The sequence below is a fragment of the Triticum aestivum genome, chromosome 5A (genome assembly GCF_018294505.1).
Source record: "Triticum aestivum cultivar Chinese Spring chromosome 5A, IWGSC CS RefSeq v2.1, whole genome shotgun sequence".
In the NCBI taxonomy this organism is placed as follows: Eukaryota; Viridiplantae; Streptophyta; class Magnoliopsida; order Poales; family Poaceae; genus Triticum; species Triticum aestivum.
In genome coordinates, this window is record NC_057806.1 from 28,637,357 (window position 1) to 28,657,690 (window position 20,334).

The 20,334-nt window shown below is 46.9% G+C and overlaps 1 pseudogene; it reads left to right on the plus strand.

Annotated features, from left to right (window-relative positions):
• Positions 1-16,443: 16,443 nt before the first annotated feature.
• The window catches only part of LOC123101166 (nematode resistance protein-like HSPRO1), a 33,153-nt pseudogene continuing 29,262 nt past the window's right edge, over positions 16,444-20,334 (plus strand).

Consider the following 20,334-nt stretch of genomic DNA (forward strand, 5'->3'; position numbering starts at 1 on the left):
TCAAGATTAGGATTTGTCACTCCGATTGTCGGAGAGGTATCTCTGGGCCCTCTCGGTAATGCACATCACTTAAGCCTTGCAGGCATTTCAACTAATGAGTTAGTTGCCGGATGATGTATTACGGAACGAGTAAAGAAACTTGCCGGTAACGAGATTGAACTAGGTATTGAGATACCAACGATCGAATCTCGGGCAAGTAACGTACCGATGACAAAGGGAACAACGTATGTTGTTATGCAGTCTGACCGATAAAGATCTTCGTAGAATATGTGGGAGCCAATATGAGCATCCAGGTTCCTCTATTGGTTATTGACCGGAGACGTGTCTCGGTCATGTCTACATAGTTCTCGAACCCGTAGGATCCGCACGCTTAACGTTATGATGACAGTTATATTATGAGTTTATATGTTTTGATGTACCGAAGGTTGTTCGGAATCCCGGATGTGATCACGGACATAATGGGGAGTCTCGAAATGGTCGAGACATGAAGATTGATATATTGGAAGCCTATGTTTGGATATCGGAAATGTTCCGGGTGATATATTGATACATGAAGATTTTACCGGAGTACCGGGAGGTTACCGTGTAACGCCCTCGATGCGGCTATATCTCCCACGTGTCGAAGCACGACTTAGAGGCATAACCGCATTGAAAGCAATGTCGCAAGTGAAGTAATCTTCACACAACCCATGTAATACAATAGGGAAAAAAGATACATAGGTGGCTTACAATCGCCACTTCACACAATTACATGAATAAAGCATTACATCATCCAAATACAATCAAGGTCCGACTATGGAACCAAAATAAAAGAAAACTACCCCAAAAGCTACACAGATCCCCGATCGACCCCAACTAGGCTTCACTACTGATCAACTAGAAAGAAACAACATCAAGGATAAGATCTTCAACGAGCTCCTCCTTGAACTTGGTTGCGTCACCTGCTTTGTAACATCGGCACCTGGAAACTGGTTTTGGAAGTATCTGTGAGTCACGGGGACTCAACAATCTCACACCCTCGCGATCAAGACTATTTAAGCTTATGGGTAAGGTAAAGGTATGAGGTGGAGCTGCAGCAAGCGACTAGCATATATGGTGTCTAACATATTCGCAAAAGAGAGCGAGAAGAAAAGGCAAAAGCACAGTCGATGAACTATGATCAAGAAGTGATCCTAAAACAACCTACGTCAAGCATAACTCCAACACCGTGTTCACTTCCCGGACCCCGCCGAGAAGAGACCATCACGGTAACACACGCGGTTGGTGCATTTTAATTAAGGTCAACTTCAAGTTTTTCTACAACCGGACATTAACAAATTCCCATCTTCCCATAACCGCGGGCACGGCTTTCGAAAGTTCAAATCCCTGCAGGGGTGTCCCAACTTAGCCCATGTAGCGACCAGACCTCAAACGGTCTAATCTCTGTGCTCCGGTGTCATCCCTGGATCAGTAATGCTGACACCACACAGTACTCGGAGGATTTAGAGCAGAGTAGCAATCACACACTTATTACATCGAGTGTCTCAAAAGAGAACTTATTACAATAAATATGGCTTAAGGCCATCTAATAACGATAACAGCGGAAGGCTTGGAAGATAAGTGAGTCCATCAACTCCAACGGCATCACTGAGTATAGAACCACGACCTAAAAACTCCTTAATCATCGTCTGAAAAGTCTGCAACATTAACGTTGCAGCCCGAAACGGGTCAGCACATGGAATATGCTGGCAATGTAACACATAGAGAGTAATGGAAAGAAACAGCTATACTATATGCAAATTTGGTTGGTGGAAAGCTCTATGGTTACAGTTTTTGCGTAAAGCCAATTTTTCTACTTCAAAGGAATAAATTTATTTAACTATCATGGTAGCGGTTAAACATTGAGAATGGTTGACAGCATTCTCAATCCCAATTAAGCATCATCATTAAACATAATCCAACAAAATTAATTTAGAGTAACATGTTGAGATTCACATGAAAATCCAAGTACTAGATACTCAAGATGTCCATAACCGGGGACATGGCTAATCATGATTAGTTTATTACACTCTGCAGAGGTTTGCGCACTTTTCCGCACAAGACTCGATCGCCTCCGTTTGGTTTCTCGCACTACACGGTGTTTGAGAAGACGGATGACCGAGACATAGTCTTTCAGAAGCGCTAGCACCTTACGATCGGGTAGACCGTACCACCTACATCCCCTACATCTGCTAGTCTATCACTGTAAGAGTTCGCACAACTTAGTCAACTATGCTAGAGCCCATAATAGCTTGTGGCTGCACACGGAAGTTTCTAGTATGAATAGTCTCATGATCCCTTTGAGCCTGGGTGGCGGTCCAAAAGAAAACAGGCAAGTCCTGGAATACCCAGGTGCCTCAATCCACCCAGATGTGTGTTTAAGTTGCCACCTTAGATAAACCATTAATTAACAATCTCACATCTGTCATGGATATCACTCACCCAATCCACGTCTACTAGCATAGCATGGCATAATAAGCAAACGTAGAAGTAACTCCCAAAGGTTTGATAATAACAGGTAATAGGTACTACCTCAACTACTTCCCATCCCACAATTTAATTAGATCCTAATCATGCAATGTGTGAGGATTGATCTAATGCAATAAAACTGGGTAGTAGAAAAGGTATGATCAAAGTGTTACTTGCCTTGCTGATGATCCGCGAAACCTAACGATTCGAAGTAACAAGCGGCGCACTCCGGGTATTCTATCGCAGACAAACAAACAAGCATACAATAAGCACTCATCTAATGCACAGGTAAAACTCAAATAAGAGATCTAACCAAAAGGTTCAACTTAAGAACTCCGGTTGGCAAAAGAATCAAATCGAACGAAGCAACGAAAGTCAAACGGCGAAAGAAAACAACTTCGTTCTAGTAATCTAGATCTAGGGAAAATTTTACAGTAGCAAAATCTTGTTTAAGTTGGTTAAACGGATAGAGGGTTTCGAGACGAAACTCTAGGCGCTTGAATCGCCTGATTCCGAAAAATGAGCGAAAAGTTAGACTAAAACGAAAATCGGATCAGGAATCGCGATCAGAAAAATTGCGGATTTAATCCGAGAAAAAGAAAAATGACGAATGCTTGCTAGAACGAACGAACGGACAACCGCTCGCTAATTAAATAAACCGTAAAAACCGATCTATTTAAAAAAACCGAAACAAAAAAAATCGATGAAAACCGATTTTTTTTCTAAAAAAACCGTTGGCATGGAAGTCGAGGCGGCGGCGAACCTCGGCGGTGGAATCCGGCGGGCGGTGGCGGGCAGCGGTGGCATCGGCGCGGGTGGCGGCTGGGGCGGGGTCGGGTGGCTGGGCTAGGGTTTCCCCTGGGTGGGCTGCCCCGGCTTATATACCCTAGTCGGGCCGGAGTCCTAGTCGGACACGGCCCGTTAGGTCGGTTCGTTTTTTTAATAATTCCGCTCGGAAGAAAAATAAAAAGAAATACTAAACGGACTCCAAAAATTCCAAAATAAATTTTCACGGGCTCTAAAATCAAGCCGCACAAGGTGAACATTTATTTGGGACCTAAATGCAATTTTGAAAAATGCACATTTTTCCTAAATTCAAATAAAACACCGAAAAACTCCGAAATAAAATCTTATTTGATTTTATTATTAAATCCTCAATATTTCTGTATTTTTGGAAAGTCATTTTATTCCCTCTCTCATATTTTTGTAATAGAAATAATTGATGATAAAATAAATAAAATCAAATGATCCTATTCTCAAAATTTGAGAAAACTCAAATATGAAAATAACAAAATCCCCAACTCTCTCCGTGGGTCATTGAGTTGCGTAGAATTTCTAGGATCAACCAAAATGCAAAATAAAATATGATATGCATTGATGATCTGATGTATAACATTCCAAATTGAAAATTTGGGATGTTACAAACCTACCCCCCTTAAGATGAATCTCAGCCTCGAGATTGGGGTTGGCTAGAAAATAGGTGATGGTGGTCTTTGAGCAAGTATTCCTCTCGCTCCCAGGTGGCTTCATCCTCTGTGTGGTGGCTCCACTGAACTTTGCAAAACTTGATAACCTTGTTGCGGGTAACTCGGCTGGCAAATTCGAGGATCTTAACTGGTTTCTCCTCGTAGGTCAAATTGTTATCCAACTGAATTGTTTCCAATGGCACCATGTCTCTCGAAGGTATGTCAGCCATCTTCGTGTGACACTTCTTTAACTGAGAAACGTGGAACACATCATGAACTCCTGACAATCCTTCGGGCAATTCCAACTTGTAGGCCACTTCTCCCATACGTTCCAAAACTCGATATGGTCCTACAAATTGTGGCGCTAACTTCCCTTTAACTCCAAAACACTTTGTTCCTCGAAGTGGAGATACTCGAAGATAAGCTCTATCTCCAACTTCATAAACTGTCTCCTTACGTTTAGAATCTGCATAACTTTTCTGTCTGGACTGGGCTATCTTGAGCCTATCGCAAATCAACTTCACCTTCTGTTCAGACTCTTTAATCAAGTCAGGACCAAACAACTGGCGGTCTCCAACTTCGTCCCATGATAACGGTGTCCTGCACCTTCTTCCGTACAAGGCTTCGAAAGGGGCCATCTTTAAACTGGTTTGGTAACTGTTGTTGTACTGCATATGGCAAATTATCGTCCCAACTAGATCTGTAATCTAGCGCACAAGCTCTCAGCATATCCTCCAAAATTTGATTGACTCTCTCGGTCTGTCCATCTATCTGTGGATGAAAAGTTGTACTGAATTCTAGCCTGGTACCCAAAGTTTCGTGCAACTGCTTCTAGAACTTTGAGGTAAACTGGGTTCCTCTATCTGATACGATACTCCTCGGAACTCCATGCAAACATACGATCCTGGTCATGTATATCTTTGCCAACTTAGCACTGGTGTAAGTGGTCTTTACTAGGATGAAATGAGCTACTTTCGTCAATCGATCGACTACAACCCAAATCGAGTCATAGCCTGAACGAGTCCTGGGCAATCCCGTGATAAAATCCATACCTAACTTATCCCACTTCCATTCAGGTATCGGCAATGGTTGTAACAATCCCGCTGGCTTCTGATGCTCTGCCTTTACTCTCTGACATACATCACAAACTGCTACATACTCCACAATATCCTTCTTCATTCCGAGCCACCAGAAAATATCCTTCAAATCCAAATACATCTTGGTATTTCCTGGGTGAATCGAATATGGTGAATCGTGTGCCTCTTGCAAAATCAACTTCCTGATCTCCAAGTCATTGGGCACCTAAACGCGGTCTTCAAACCATAGGGTGTCGTGCTCATCCTCACGAAATCCTTTAGCTTTTCCTTTGCTCAGTTTCTCCTTTATAGTGGCAATCTCTTTGTCAGTTTTCTGAGCTTGTCTGATTCTATCCATCAAAGTTGACTGAATCTCCAATGCTGCTACATAGCCTCTCAGAACTATTTCCAAACATAGTTCACGAAGATTTCCTGCTAACTCCTTGGGTATTTCTCCCGTCATTACCGTATTGACATGGCTCTTACGGCTTAATGCGTCAGCTACTACATTAGCCTTTCCGGGGTGATAATGCAATTTCATGCCATAATCCTTGATAAGCTCCAACCATCTCCTTTGTCTGAGATTCAACTCCTTCTGTGTGAAAATGTACTTCAAACTCTTATGATCCGTGTACACCTCACAATGATTTCCAATGAGGAAATGTCTCCATATTTTCAATGCATGCACTACTGCTGCTAATTCCAAGTCATGCGTGGCATAATTCAACTCATGAGGCTTCAGTTGTCTTGAGGCATATGAAACAACTCTCCCTTCCTGCATAAGCACTGCTCCAAGTCCTCGACGTGAAGCGTCGCAATACACCTCATAATCTTTTGTCTGGTCTGGCAAAATCAATACTGGTGAGGTAACTAAGCGTTTCTTCAACTCGTGGAAACTAGCCTCACATTCCTCTGTTCATATGAACTTGGTATCTTTCTTCAGCAACTCCGTCATAGGCTTCGCAATCCTTGAGAAATTCTCAATAAATCTCCGGTAGTATCCTGCGAGTGCAAGAAAACTCCGGATCTCTCCAATGGTAGTTGGTGCTTCCCACTTGGTCACGGTATCAACTTTAGTGGGATCAACTGCTATACCTTCTCCAGATATAACGTGTCCGAGGAATCCTACTTCCTTCAACCAAAACTCATATTTGCTGAACTTGGCATACAACTGATGTTCTCTGAGCTTCTCAAGTACTAGTCGCAAATGTTCCTTATGCTCCTCTTCATTCTTCGAGTAAACCAGGATATCATCAATGAACACCACGACGAACTTATCCAAAAACTCCATAAATACTTTGTTCATCATGTTCATAAAATAGGCAGGTGCATTAGTCAGACCAAAAATGACATAACGATATATTCGTACAGCCCATACCTGGTGGTAAAAGCTGTCTTCGGAATATCCTGTTCCTGAATCTTCAACTGGTGGTATCCTGATCGCAGATCGATCTTGGAAAATACCTTAGCTCCTTGCAATCGATCAAACAGATTGTTGATCATTGGTAGTGGGTACTTGTTCTTGATCGTTACTTCATTCAATCCTCGATAATCAACAACCATCCTTAACGATCCATCCTTCTTCTCCACTAGTAGTACTGGCGATCCTCAAGGCAAAGAACTTGGGCGAATATATCCCTTATCTAGTAACTCCTTAATTTGTTTCTTAATTTCCACCAAATCCTTTGCTGGCATCCTATATGATCTCTTTGATATTGGCCCTGTGCCTGGCAATAGCTCAATCAAAAACTCAATATCTCTATCGGGTGGCATGCCTAGCAACTCCTCTGGAAATACATCAGGGAAATCCCTTACCACTGGTACTTCCTCCTGCACAACTCCTGTTAAGCAATTTACTTGAGTCCTCTTTGGCACATGCCGGGATACATACTTGATCCTTCTCCCTTCTGGGGTGGTAAGCAAAATTGACTTACTAGCACATTCTATATTCCCTTCATACTTTGATAACCAATCCATGCCTAATATCACATCCAATCCTTGGGATTCCAATACTATTAGGTCCGAGGGAAAAACATAGTTACCAATCCTTAATGGTAACCGATCACACCATAGACTAGCCACATACTCTGCTCCGGGCGAGGTTACTAACATGGGTGACCTAAGGGCTTGGGTTGGTAGGTTATACTTATCCACAAATCCCCTTGAGATGTATGAATGCGATGCACCAGTATCAAAAAGAACGAGTGCAGTAAATGACTTAACCAAAAACTTACCTATTACTGCATCGGGCTGAGCTTCAACCTCCTCCATGCTAACGTGGTTCACCTGTCCCCTATTGAAAGGGTTTGGCTTCTTCCCAGAACTTCCATTGCCATTTTGGCCTTCAGGACATTCATTGGCATAATGTCCGGTCTTCTGACACTTAAAGCAAGTGACTTGACTCAAGTCCTTCTTGGCTGGGGTTGATGGGTTGGTCGGTTCTGGCCGTTGCTTCCTCCATTGCCATTACCATTCTTGGTGCCATTGTGATTGTGCGAGCTACCTCCTCCATGGGTATGCTGAAAATGTCCTCCCGGTCTAGGGGTAAAACGTGGCTTCTGCTGAGCTCCTGAATTGTACTTTCCTTGTCCATACTTCCTCTTGCGGTTCTCAATCTGCTGTTGCTTCCCTTCAATCATAAGAGCACGATCTACCAACTCCTGGTAGTTGTTGAAGGTTGCTACCATCAACTGCATGCTCAACTCATCATTCAGTCCTTCCAGAAACTTCTCCTGCTTAGCTGCATCCGTAGCGATGTCATCTGGTGCATAACGTGCTAACTTACTAAAATCCTCCACATACTGGCCAACTGTCCGTCCTCCTTAGCACAAGTTGCGAAACTCACGCTTCTTCATGGCCATAGCTCCTGCTGAAACATGGGCAGTATGAAAAGCCTACTGAAACTGGTCCCATGTGACAGTGTCAACAGGGAAAGTGGCGGTGAAATTCTCCCACCATGATGCTGCGGGTCCTTCTAGCTAATGTGCAGCAAACTTCACCTTCTCCGCATCTGTGCATCTTGTTGTTGTCAACTCCCTAGCTGTCTTGCGGAGCCAATCATCTGCTACTATCGGCTCGGTGCTACTGGAAAACACCGGCGGATTCAGCCTAAGAAAACGGGCTAAGTGGTCAACAGGTGGTGGTGGTGGTGGTGGGTTGTTGTTGTTGTTCCCTTGATTCTGATTCTGGACTAGCAACTGCATCAATGTGTTCTGCTGCTGGATCAACTGGGTGAGCTCCGGTGGAAAGGCAAATCCGGGGTCATGTCTCAGAGGCATCTGAGGGTTTAGAAAATATGAGATATAAGAATGGAGGGGGTCTAAAGAGAAAACACTACCCATATGCACATGAGGCAAAAGCAAACAATTCACTTCAATCAATCAAACAAAGGCATACAATCGATCTAACTATCGCAAAAATGCTCGGACTACTATATTTACATGGTGGACTACTACTACTAATGGGGTGGTCTACTAGAAATATTCTTCGGTTGCAGACTCCATGATATCTACTCCAGCTTCATCAACATAGTCATCATCGCTACTATCTGGTTCCGAGTCGGTGCCGTTGATGATGATGTAGTCTTCCGGGCTAATTTCCTTGGGTTCTTCGTCTTCATCTACTGTCATAGGGCCTCCCATAAATATTCCAATCTTCTTGATCAGGTCGTCATTCTTCTCCACCAATACTTCAATTTCCTCTTCATAATCTTCACATGTTGCCTTTAGTTCTTCCTCCAGTTCCTTGATTCTTGTCTTAGCCTTCTTTAGATCTATCATGTCGACGCACATCTGGTTCTCCTGTCGTCGAATGTGCTGGTTTAACTCCTGGATAAAAGCTGCGATTGATCTATCCTTCCTGGTGCTGATCATCTCCCAGTGCTCATCTCGGCGCCCACAAATCTGGTAGATAGTATCCTTGAGATCCTTGCGGTAGACTTCTCCAATGCGTCCCATGGCAATGTGAGCTGCCATGCTCTTTCCTAGACTCCAAGTTGGTGCATCAAAAGAAAACTCTATGGGCTCAGTGACTGGCATGAACGTCCTTCCTGGAACTTGAACTTGAATCATCCAGCGCTCTTCTTCAGGTAAAGTGGCGTTGTAGGTTCCCGTGAAGCTTGGTACTCCTATGTTCAGGTATCTAGTGACTTCCTTCATGTGTCGTCTAAAGGGTGTATCTTCATCCGGTTGTGTGAACTTGTTCCTTGCATCCGCCATCCTAAAGAGTAAAAAAGATGAGAAGTCAGAAGAGAAGAGAGTGAATAGTGATCTAGGTCTCTAACTTAGTGGTCGTGTCCTACAGTCAGCGTGTGCTCTGATACCATCTCTGTAGCGACCAGACCTCAAACGGTCTGATCACTGTGCTCCGGTGTCATCCCTGGATCAGTAATGCTGACACCACACAGTACTCGGAGGATTTATAGCAGAGTAGCAATCACACACTTATTACATCGAGTGTCTCAAAAGAGAACTTATTACAATAAATATGGCTTAAGGCCATCTAATAACGATAACAGCGGAAGGCTTGGAAGATAAGTGAGTCCATCAACTCCAACGGCATCACTGAGTATAGAACCACGACCTAAAAACTCCTTAATCGTCGTCTGAAAAGTCTGCAACATTAACGTTGCAGCCCGAAACGGGTCAGCACATGGAATATGCTGGCAATGTAACACATAGAGAGTAATGGAATGAAACAGCTATACTATATGCATATTTGGCTGGTGGAAAGCTCTATGGTTACAGTTTTGCGTAAAGCCAATTTTTCCCTACTTCAAAGGAATAAATTTATTTAACTATCATGGTAGTTGTTAAACATTGAGAATGGTTGACAGCATTCTCAATCCCAATTAAGCATCATCATTAAACATAACCCAACAAAATTAATTTAGAGTAACATGTTGAGATTCACATGATAATCCAAGTACTAGATACTCAAGATGTCCATAACCGGGGACACGGCTAACCATGATTAGTTTATTACACTCTGCAGAGGTTTGCGCACTTTTCCCCACAAGACTCGATCGCCTCCGTTTGGTTTCTCGCACTACATGGTGTTTGAGAAGACGGATGACCGAGACATAGTCTTTCAGAAGCGCTAGCACCTTACGATCGGGTAGACCGTACCACCTACATCCCCTACATCTGCTAGTCTACCACTGTAAGAGTTCGCACAACTTAGTCAACTATGCTAGAGCCCATAATAGCTTGTGGCTGCACACGGAAGTTTCTAGTATGAATAGTCTCATGATCCCTTTGAGCTGGGGTGGCGGTCCAAAAGAAAACATGCAAGTCCTGGAATACCCAGGTGCCTCAATCCACCCAGATGTGTGTTTAAGTTTCCACCTTAGATAAACCATTAATTAACAATCTCACATCCGTCATGGATATCACTCACCCAATCCACGTCTACTAGCATAGCATGGCATAATAAGCAAACGTAGAACTAACTCCCAAAGGTTTGATAATAACAGGTAATAGATACTACCTCAACTACTTCCGATCCCACAATTTAATTAGATCCTAATAATGCAATGTGTGAGGATTGATCTAATGCAATAAAACTAGGTAGTAGAAAAGGTATGATCAAAGTGTTACTTGCCTTGCTGATGATCCGCGAAACCTAACGATTCGAAGTAACAGGCGGCGCACTCCGGGTATTCTATCGCAGACAAACAAACAAGCATACAACAAGCACTCATCTAATGCACAGGTAAAAGTCAAATAAGAGATCTAACCAGAAGGTTCAACTTAAGAACTCCAGTTGGCAAAAGAATCAAATCGAACGAAGCAACGAAAGTCAAACGGCGAAAGAAAACAACTTTGTTCTAGTAATCTGGATCTAGGGCAAATTTTACAGTAGCAAAATCTTGTTTAAGTTGGTTAAACGGATAGAGGGTTTTGAGACGAAACTCTAGGCGCTTGAATCGCCTGATTCTGATAAACGAGCGAAAAGTTAGACTAAAACGAAAATCGGATCAGGAATCGCGATCAGAAAAATCACGGATTTAATCCGAGAAAAAGAAAAACGACGAATGCTCGCTAGAACGAACGAATGGACGAACGCTCGCTAATTAAATAAACCGGAAAAACCCGATCTATTTAAAAAAACCGAAACTAAAAAAACTGATGAAAACCGATTTTTTTTCTTAAAAAAACCGTTGGCACGGAAGTAGAGGCGGCGGCGAACCTCGGCGGCAGAATCCGGCGGGTGGCGGCGGCAGTGGCGGCGGCGCGGGTGGCGGCTGGGGCAGGGTCGGGTGGCTGGGCTAGGGTTTCCCCCGGGTGGGCTGCCCCGACTTATATACCCTAGTCGGGCCGGAGTCCTAGTCAGACACGACCCGTTAGGTCGGTTCGTTTTTTTAATAATTCCACTCGGAAGAAAAATAAAAAGAAATACTAAACGGACTCCAAAAATTCTGAAATAAATTTTCACGGGCTTCTAAAATCAAGCCGCACAAGGTGAACATTTATTTGGGACCTAAATGCAATTTTGAAAAACGCACATTTTTCCTAAATTCAAATAAAACACAAAAAACTGTGAAATAAAATCTTATTTGATTTTATTATTAAATCCTCAATATTTCTTTATTTTTGGAAAGTCATTTTATTCCCTCTCTCATATTTTTTGTAATAGAAATAATTGATGATAAAATAAATAAAATCAAATGATCCTATTCTCAAAATTTGAGAAAACTCAAATATGAAAATAACGAAATCCCCAACTCTCTTCGTGGGTCATTGAGTTGCGTAGAATTTCTAGAATCAACCAAAATGCAAAATAAAATATGTTATGCATTGATGATCTATTGTATAACATTCCAAATTGAAAATTTGGGATGTTACAGCCCATCACAAGCTCTCACGGTCAACGAAGGATATTCCTTCTAGCGGGAAGACCCGATCAGACTCGGCATCCCGGTTACAAAACATTTCGACAATGGTAAAACAAGACCAGCAAAGCCACCCGAATGTGCCGACAAATCACGATAGGAGCTGCACATATCTCGTTCTCAGGGCACACCGGATTATCCAAACTTCCGGTAAGCCAGCCCAGAGTTGCCCCTGGTGGCCACCGGTGGCTGACAAGGTGGACCAACACTCAGAGGAGCACTGGCCCGGGGGGGTTAAAATAATGATGACCCTTGACAGCGCGACTCCCAAGGGAAAAGAAAAGGCTAGGTGGCGAATGGTAAAATCAAAGTTGGGCCTTGCTGAAGGAGTTTTATTCAAAGCGAACTGTCAAGGGGTTCCCATTATAACCCAACCACGTAAGAAACGCAAAATCCGGGAACATAACACCGATATGACGGAAACTAGGTAGGCAAGAGTGGAACAAAACACCAGGCATAAGACCGAGCCTTCCACCCTTTACCAAGTATAGATGCATTAATTAAATAAGATATATTGTGATATCCCAACAAGTAAACATGTTCCAACAAGGAACAACATCTCCATGTTCCAACAAGGAACAAATTTCAATCTTCACCTGCAACTAACAACGCTATAAGAGGGGCTCGGTAACATAGCCAAACAACGGTTTGCTAGGACAAGATGGGTTAGAGGCTTGGTTCAACAATATGGGAGGCATGATAAGCAAGTGGTAGGTATTGCATCATAGGCATAGCAATAGAGCGAGCAACTAGCAAGCAAAGATAGAAGTGATTTCGAGGGTATGGTCATCTTGCCTGAAATTCCGCAAGGAAGAAGAACGAGTCCATGAAGAAGACAAACGGACGTAGACGAACAGGTCCTCACAAACGCGACATTACCGGAACCAACCCGAAGAAGCAACACCGGAAAGAAGCACACAACATAGTAAACAAACCACACATGAACATGGTATGATATGCAGGATGCGGTATACGGTGCATATGCATGATTTGCAAAGGAATGATTGAACCTGCCTCAACTTCAAAATCCAAGAGTGCCACTGTAAAGAGGAGGTGATTTCGGTTGAAATCGATATAAAGATCACCGGAATCGGATGCACGGTTTGGAAATGGCAAGCAAAACAAATATGGCACCGGCTGCGATAATCAGCAAGTGACCAACTAAATGCATCAAGATAAATAAGCTACTGCACTCAAACATGGCAACAAAATACATGGCAGGGGTCCACTCCAGATGCTTGACAAAAGATGAACACTGAGCTACGGCTAATTCATCCATTAACATGTTCAAACAAGCATGACAAAAGTGCAAATGATAACAGGTTACAGAGTTAGTGAAATTAACACAAGTCTGGAATTTATCATCAGGAATCACACTTTAGAGCATTAAAACTACAAGCTACAGGAACTTGACATGGCAAGGCAAGGCATGGCATGAAGCTACTCAAAGCACTTAACAAAAGTCCCTTAGTGACCTTGAGCCAAAAGGGATCAGAAAATACAATTGCAAGCATGTGAATATGGCAAAAACATAATCAGATTTCAGACTTAGAAAAAAACTAGAGCATGCAAATCAGTTAACGAGTAGGCATGTTTACGAGCTCGAGGCACTCACTACAGAGCATGGCATGACAAACTAAGCATACACCCATCAAGAATACATGGCATAGAAGCTAGACATGGCAAGAACAACATCATAGCATGCACGGATCAATAGCAACATCCTCGGCAAAATCGCTAACAAGTCAACAATCTGCCAGGATTCACGAAATAGTAAAAGTAGAGCTCGATTGACTCAAGCTAGGGTGCTCCATAAATGCAAACAAATACATTAATGGATAGAGCACCACAATATTAACAAAACATCCCTACTGATCATCCTCAAAAGAGGCACGGATCACTAGAAAACAACATGAACATATGGCATAACGACAAAATCAGGACAAAGACTTAGTGAAATTCTAAGTCCCTGAAATCAGCATTACCGAGTATGCTACTTTGCAAGCTTGTGCTAGTCACCACACATATCATAAAAATACGTGGTAAGCACCTCTGTAAAGATGGCATGGCATATAACAAAACACATGTAGATCTCAGGATCATAGCATGCACACATTAATCATGGCAAAAATGACAAAATGCCATTTGCTGAAACAGATCTGACAAATTACTCACATAGCCCTCTTCCAATATCATTTCGGGCATTAAGATGAGCTCAAATGAAAATGATGCAATGAGATGAAATGATTTACTTGTCGAGACAAACATTTTGATATGCTACACGCGCAAAACGAAGCTACAAATGCAAAGTTATGACATGATGAACTTGGGCATATGAATTTGGAAATTTCGGGGACTTAGTGAAATTTTACCCTCGCAAAAAAATACAACGGGCCGGGGAAGTGGGCCGGCGGGGACAGATCTGGGCCACGAGGAGGGAGACACCGGGCCATGGCGAGGTCGACCCAGGAGGAGGTCAACGGAGCCGAGCGGCGGAAACGGTTGGATCGGGCTCCTCCCGATCCATGGCGGCGGCGCTGTAGGACTCCGGCGAAGAGCAAGCTCCGACGAGGCGCGGTGGTGCACGCGAGGACCGGGGCGCGGCGCGCAGAGCAGTGTGGTGGCGGCGGGCGACGACCGGGCGCCGGCGAGGCAGGCGACGAGCGAAGCGGGCGCGCTGCGGTGGGGAGCTTCCGGCAAGGACCGGTTCTGGCGAGCGCGGTGGTCGGCGCCGGCGTACTGCGAGGCCGCGGCGCAGGTGAAGGGCGGCAGCTGGGCGCCGGAGAGGTGACAGGCAGGCGGAGGCACGGGATCTGGCCCGATTCGGCCCCGCGCGGGCCGGATCTGGGCCGGCGGGTGGCGCGATGAAGTGGGGAGTGGGGAGGTGAGGTGGCGGCTCCGGATTGGATAGCGGCGGCGGCGGGGATGACGTGGCGAGCTCCGATTCATCGGAGTGAGGTGGCGGTGGCGGTGGACATTGTCCGGCGCGGAGGAGGAAGTTAGGGTTCCATCTGCGCGAAAAATCTGGGAGGGACACATATTTATAGGTAGAGGGAGCTAGGAGAGTTCAAATGAGGTGCGTTTTGTGGCCACGCGATCGTGATCGAACGACCGAGATGATAGAACAGGTTTAGGTGGGTTTTGGGCCAGCTAGAGAGGGTGTTGGGCTGCAACACACACGAGGCCTTTTCGGTCCATCGGTTAACCGTTGGAGTATCAAATGAAATCCAAATGGCATGAAACTTGACAGGCGGTCTACCGATAGTAAACCAAGGCCGCATGACAAGTCTAGGTCCAATCCGAAAACGTTTTAAAACCCGCACACGAAAAGAGGTAGAAAGAGACACCGAATGACATAGGAGCGCCGATTACAAAACGGACAACAGGGAAAATGCTTGGATGCATGAGACGAACATGTATGCAAATGAAATGCACATAATGACATGATATACAAAGCATGACACGCAAGCAAAGACAATACAACAACAACGAATAACTGGAGGACACCTGACACATCGGTCTCGGGACGTTACATACCGGAACCCCCCGGGGACATAATGTGCCTTAGTGGGCCTTAGTGAAAAAGAGAGGAGGCGGCCAGGGCAAGGGCCGCGCCCCCTCCCCCTAGTCCGAATAGGACAAGGAGAGGGGGGGGCGGCGCCCCCACCTTCCTTCTTCTCCTCCACCTCTTTCCCCTCTCTCTCCTAGTCCAACAAGAAAAAGGGGGGAGTCCTACTCCTACCGGGAGTAGGACTCCTCCTGGCGTGCCCTCTCCCTTGGCCGGCCGCACCCCGCTTGCTCCTTTATATACAGGGGCAGGGGGGCATCCCAGAGACACAGCAATTGATCTGTTTGATCTTTTAGCCGTGTGCGGTGCCCCCCTCCACCATAGTCCACCTCGATAATATTGTAGCAGTGCTTAGGCGAAGCCCTGCGTCGGTAGAACATCAACATCGTCACCACGCCGTCGTGCTGATGAAACTCTCCCTCAACACTCGGCTGGATCGGAGTTCGAGGGACGTCATCAGGCTGAACATGTGCTGAACTCGAAGGTGCCGTGCGTTCGGTACTTGATCGGTCGGATCATAAAGACATACGACTACATCAAACGCGTTGTGCTAACGCTTCCGCTTTCGGTCTACGAGGGTACGTGGACAACACTCTCCCCTCTCGTTGCTATGCATCATCATGATCTTGCGTGTGCGTAGGAATTTTTTTGAAATTACTACGTTCCCCAACATGTATCTCTACTACTATTAAACAAGCGGACTTTTCTCTTTCCTAAGCGCACCTCGCCTAATGTACACAGAGTAAAACAAAGCACTTAGAGCCTCACGATTAGGCCCAGTGATTCACATCTAATCGTCAATTATAACTAATGGCCTCATGAAAAGTAGGTTTAGCAATTTGTGGAGGCGGACGAAAATTCTGTCCTCCGCATCGTACCTGTTCAGCTAAAAAAGTCACCCTGCCCTATGCGCACGACGAATCTTTCTCAATCTTCTTCGCCCATCGTGCAGCCGTTGTCGCCGGCACCTCCTCCGCCCACTCAGCTCTCCAGGAGCTCAGCCCGGGCTCCGACCACGGGATGGTCGACTCCTCTCGCGCCCTCATCGTAGCCGTTGTTGCTGCTGGCCGTCCTCATCGGATCACTAAGGAGCACCTCGAGGAGTACCGCATGGCGATGCATTGGTGTGCATGCCAGCGAGGCCCGCCTCCTCCTGCGCCTCGCCCGCCCTCTCCCTCGGCTTCCGAGAGCCCAACCTCCCCGGCAATCCCATGCTTACGTACGACAGTGTCGTGCAGCTGCACGCCCTCAAGACCTTGGTCGTGCCGGAGCCCAAGACCAGCTACCACAACTGGGAGAACGAGGCGGCCTTCAATATCCACCAGATTCTTTAATCCTGGTCGTATGTGTCTCTTAGGTTCTCACCTGCCTGAGCAACCGGATCCAATCGAAGGAGTGGGTGGCGGCGGCCGATGATACTGGAGCAGATCTAGAAGCTGGTTGATCGAGGACCTACGGCTGATGGACCAGGACGATCTCCTGCGGCTCTAGAGCTAGCACGTGATACGGCCGTGCCTGAAGGCACTGACTCTTCCTTCTGTCTCCTATCCAGATCGATCCCTGCTGCACGCCGCGAACACCACGAGAGACATCAAGAAGCCGGTGCCGTGTGTCATCGGCTTCGAGGTGAACCCCAAAGGCGGGCTAAGGGCGCAAGAGATGGCCACGAGGCTGTACCATGTCCGGAGGCGCCGGAAGGCGAGGATCCCCACAAGATCGAGCTGCTGTAGGGCGGATCCAGTCTGGAAATTACCCGATGTCCATATGAAAGAACACATGCCTACATGTCAAACAATTAATGACCTACACACTAAATCAATGGATTATATTAAGCAAGTGCATATTGTACCCGGTGCCAGTGACACCGGCTAGCTGTACATAGCTTCGCCCTGCCTGTAGGCTTTTTCCAGTCCATGTAGGCGACCGTGCGGAGCTTCTTCTTCGTGTACCGGCAGGTCATGGCGGCGGTGTGTGGCATGGTGGAGGCGTCAGTCAACTGGGCGCTATTCGTGCCGGCGGAGGGGAGGGACCCCTTGTGGCAGATGTTCCTCCGCCCACACCAGCAAACGCCGCCCATCACTGTTAGACTATGTATAGCTTCTGTACTTATCTACGTATTGTAACACAACCATTATATATAATGAGATAAGCCATCCCTAGAGGGTTGTGCTGGTTCCCCAAAACTTATTGTCTTACATGGTATCACGCTAGGTTACGATCGCTTCCGCTTCTAAACCCTAATACCCGCACCGCCGCCGCAGCCGCCGCCGCCTTCACCGCAGCCGCCGCGCCACCGATCGCGACGCCGCCATGTCGAGCGCCGCCACCACCGGTTCCACTGCTGCGGGCTTCCTCCCGGCCTCTCTTGCGGCTCTGCTCAACCTCCCGCTCGATGCCGTCTCCGTTCCGGCTCCGATCGGGACAAGGAGCATCGGCTCCGTCTTCTCCACGCCGCCGGCGCCCTCGCTTGGGCGTGACCTCGTAGTCCACACCGCGGCGCCGCCGTCCGCTGCGGACTCCGCAGGCGTCGTCTCGCCGCTCCTGCCGCAAGCGGATCACACCGCCCCGCTGGCGGGGTTGGCGGCGTCCGCCCCGACCGCCAGCCTTGCGGCGTCCGAACCGGCCGCGAGCTTTGCGGCGCCCGCCCTGGCTGCGGTCCCGCCTCCTCCCGCATCGGCTTCGGTGCCTCTGGCTGCCTCCATGGTGTTTGCACCCCAGGCAGCCTCCTCGATGGGATCGTCTTCGCCGCCGCCGTTTCACTTCGGTCATCTCATCACCATCAAGCTCTCCGCCGACAACTACATCTTCTGGCGTGCGCAGGTTCTCCCGCTCTTGGGGAGTCACTACCTGCTAGGCTACGTCGACGGATCGCTTCCCTGCCCACCCGCGTTGGTAGACAGCGTGCACGGTCCGGTCTACAAACCGGCCCATCGCGTCTGGACGGGGCAGGACCAGGCGAACCTCTCCTCCATCCAGGGGTCGCTCTCGCCGGCAGTTGCCGGCCTTGTTGTCTTCGCGAAGACGTCTCATGAGGCCTAGACCATCCTTGAGTGCACCTTTGCAGCGCAGTCCCAGGCTCGTGTCTCTGCACTCCGTCGTCAGCTTGGAGAGTGTCAGAAGCTTGACTCCACTGCCACTGAGTTCTACAACAAGGTCAAGGGCCTCACCGACACATTGGCCTCCATTTGACAGCCCCTCACCGACTCCGAGTTCAACTCGTTTATTGTCAATGGTCTTGATGAGGAGTATGATGCCTTAGTCGAGATCATCAACGAGCGGGGCAACTCGACACCCATGCTGGCACACGAGGTTTTCTCTCGGCTCCTTCTCACTGAGCAACGGGTCGAGACTCGCCGCACCAGGGGCACTGGCTCCCTCTCGGCCAACGCCGCCACCAAGGGTGGCTGCTCTTCTTCATCACCCCGGTCTCCCTTGGGGCTGCCACCGTCGCCCGCCTCGGCCCCCCCACCTACTGCGACCTTACCGGGGGCTGGCGGTCCACGTGTGTGTCAGCTTTGTGGCCGCGATGGGCACTGGGCCTCCAAGTGTCATAAGCGCTTCCAGCAAAGCTTCCTTGGTCTTGGCAATGACGGCAAAGATACACGCAACAATGCCCGTCAGGTCGCCATGGCTGATCGTCCCGCGCCGCAGAAGCAACAGGGACACACTCAGTCCTACTCCATCGATCCACACTGGTACATGGACTCTGGGCGACAGAGCATCTGACCAGCGAGATGAGGAAGCTTCACACTCGTGAACCCTATCATGGCTCCGACAAGATCCACACCGCCAATGGAGCAGGTATGCACATCTCTCATATTGGTCAAGCATCTCTTCTCACTAGACATGCCAATAGGAATCTTCAGCTTCGCAATGTTCTTCGAGTTCCATCTGTGACCCGTAATCTTCTTTCAGTTCCTAAACTCACACGTGATAATAATGTGCTTTGTGAATTTCATCCTTTTGATCTTTTTATTAAGGATCGGGGCACGAGGGACATTCTTCTTAGTGGGCGGTTGTGCCAGGGCCTCTACCGTCTGGAGCATCCTGGCGTCGCTCGCGTTTTCAGTGGAGTTCGGGTCTCTCCGTCACAGTGGCATGCTCGTCTTGGTCACCCGGCCACACCTATTGTCCGTCATATTTTGCGTCGTCATGAGCTTCCTAGTTTGTCTAGTAATAAAGATGTAGCAGTGTGTGATGCTTGTCAGCAGGGGAAGAGTCATCAACTTCCTTTTTCGGAGTCCAGTCGTGAGGTGAAACATCCTTTAGAACTTGTGTTTTCAGATGTATGGGGTCCTGCTCAGACTTCTGTCAGTGGTCATAATTACTATATCAATTTCGTTGATGCTTATAGTCGCTTTACCTGGCTTTACCTTATTAAACGCAAATCTGATGTGTTTGATATTTTTGTTCAGTTTCAAAAACATGTTGAACGTCTTCTCAAGCACAAAATTGTTCATGTCCAGTCGGATTGGGGGGCGAGTATCGCAACCTCAACTCTTTCTTTCAGTCGCTTGGGATAGCTCATCGTTTAGCATGTCCACATACACATCAACAGAATGGTTCAGTCGAACGTAAGCATCGTCATATTGTTGAAGCTGGTCTTACTCTTTTGGCCCATGCATCTGTTCCGTTTCGGTTTTGGAGTGATGCTTTCACCACTGCATGCTTTCTCATCAACCGTACTCCTACTCGTGTTTTAAACATGAAGACTCCCATTGAGGTTCTCCTTAATGAACAACCTGATTATACCTTTCTCAAGGTATTTGGGTGTGCTTGCTGGCCGCATCTTCGTCCATATAACAAGCGCAAGCTTGAGTTTCGTTCTAAGAAGTGTGTTTTTCT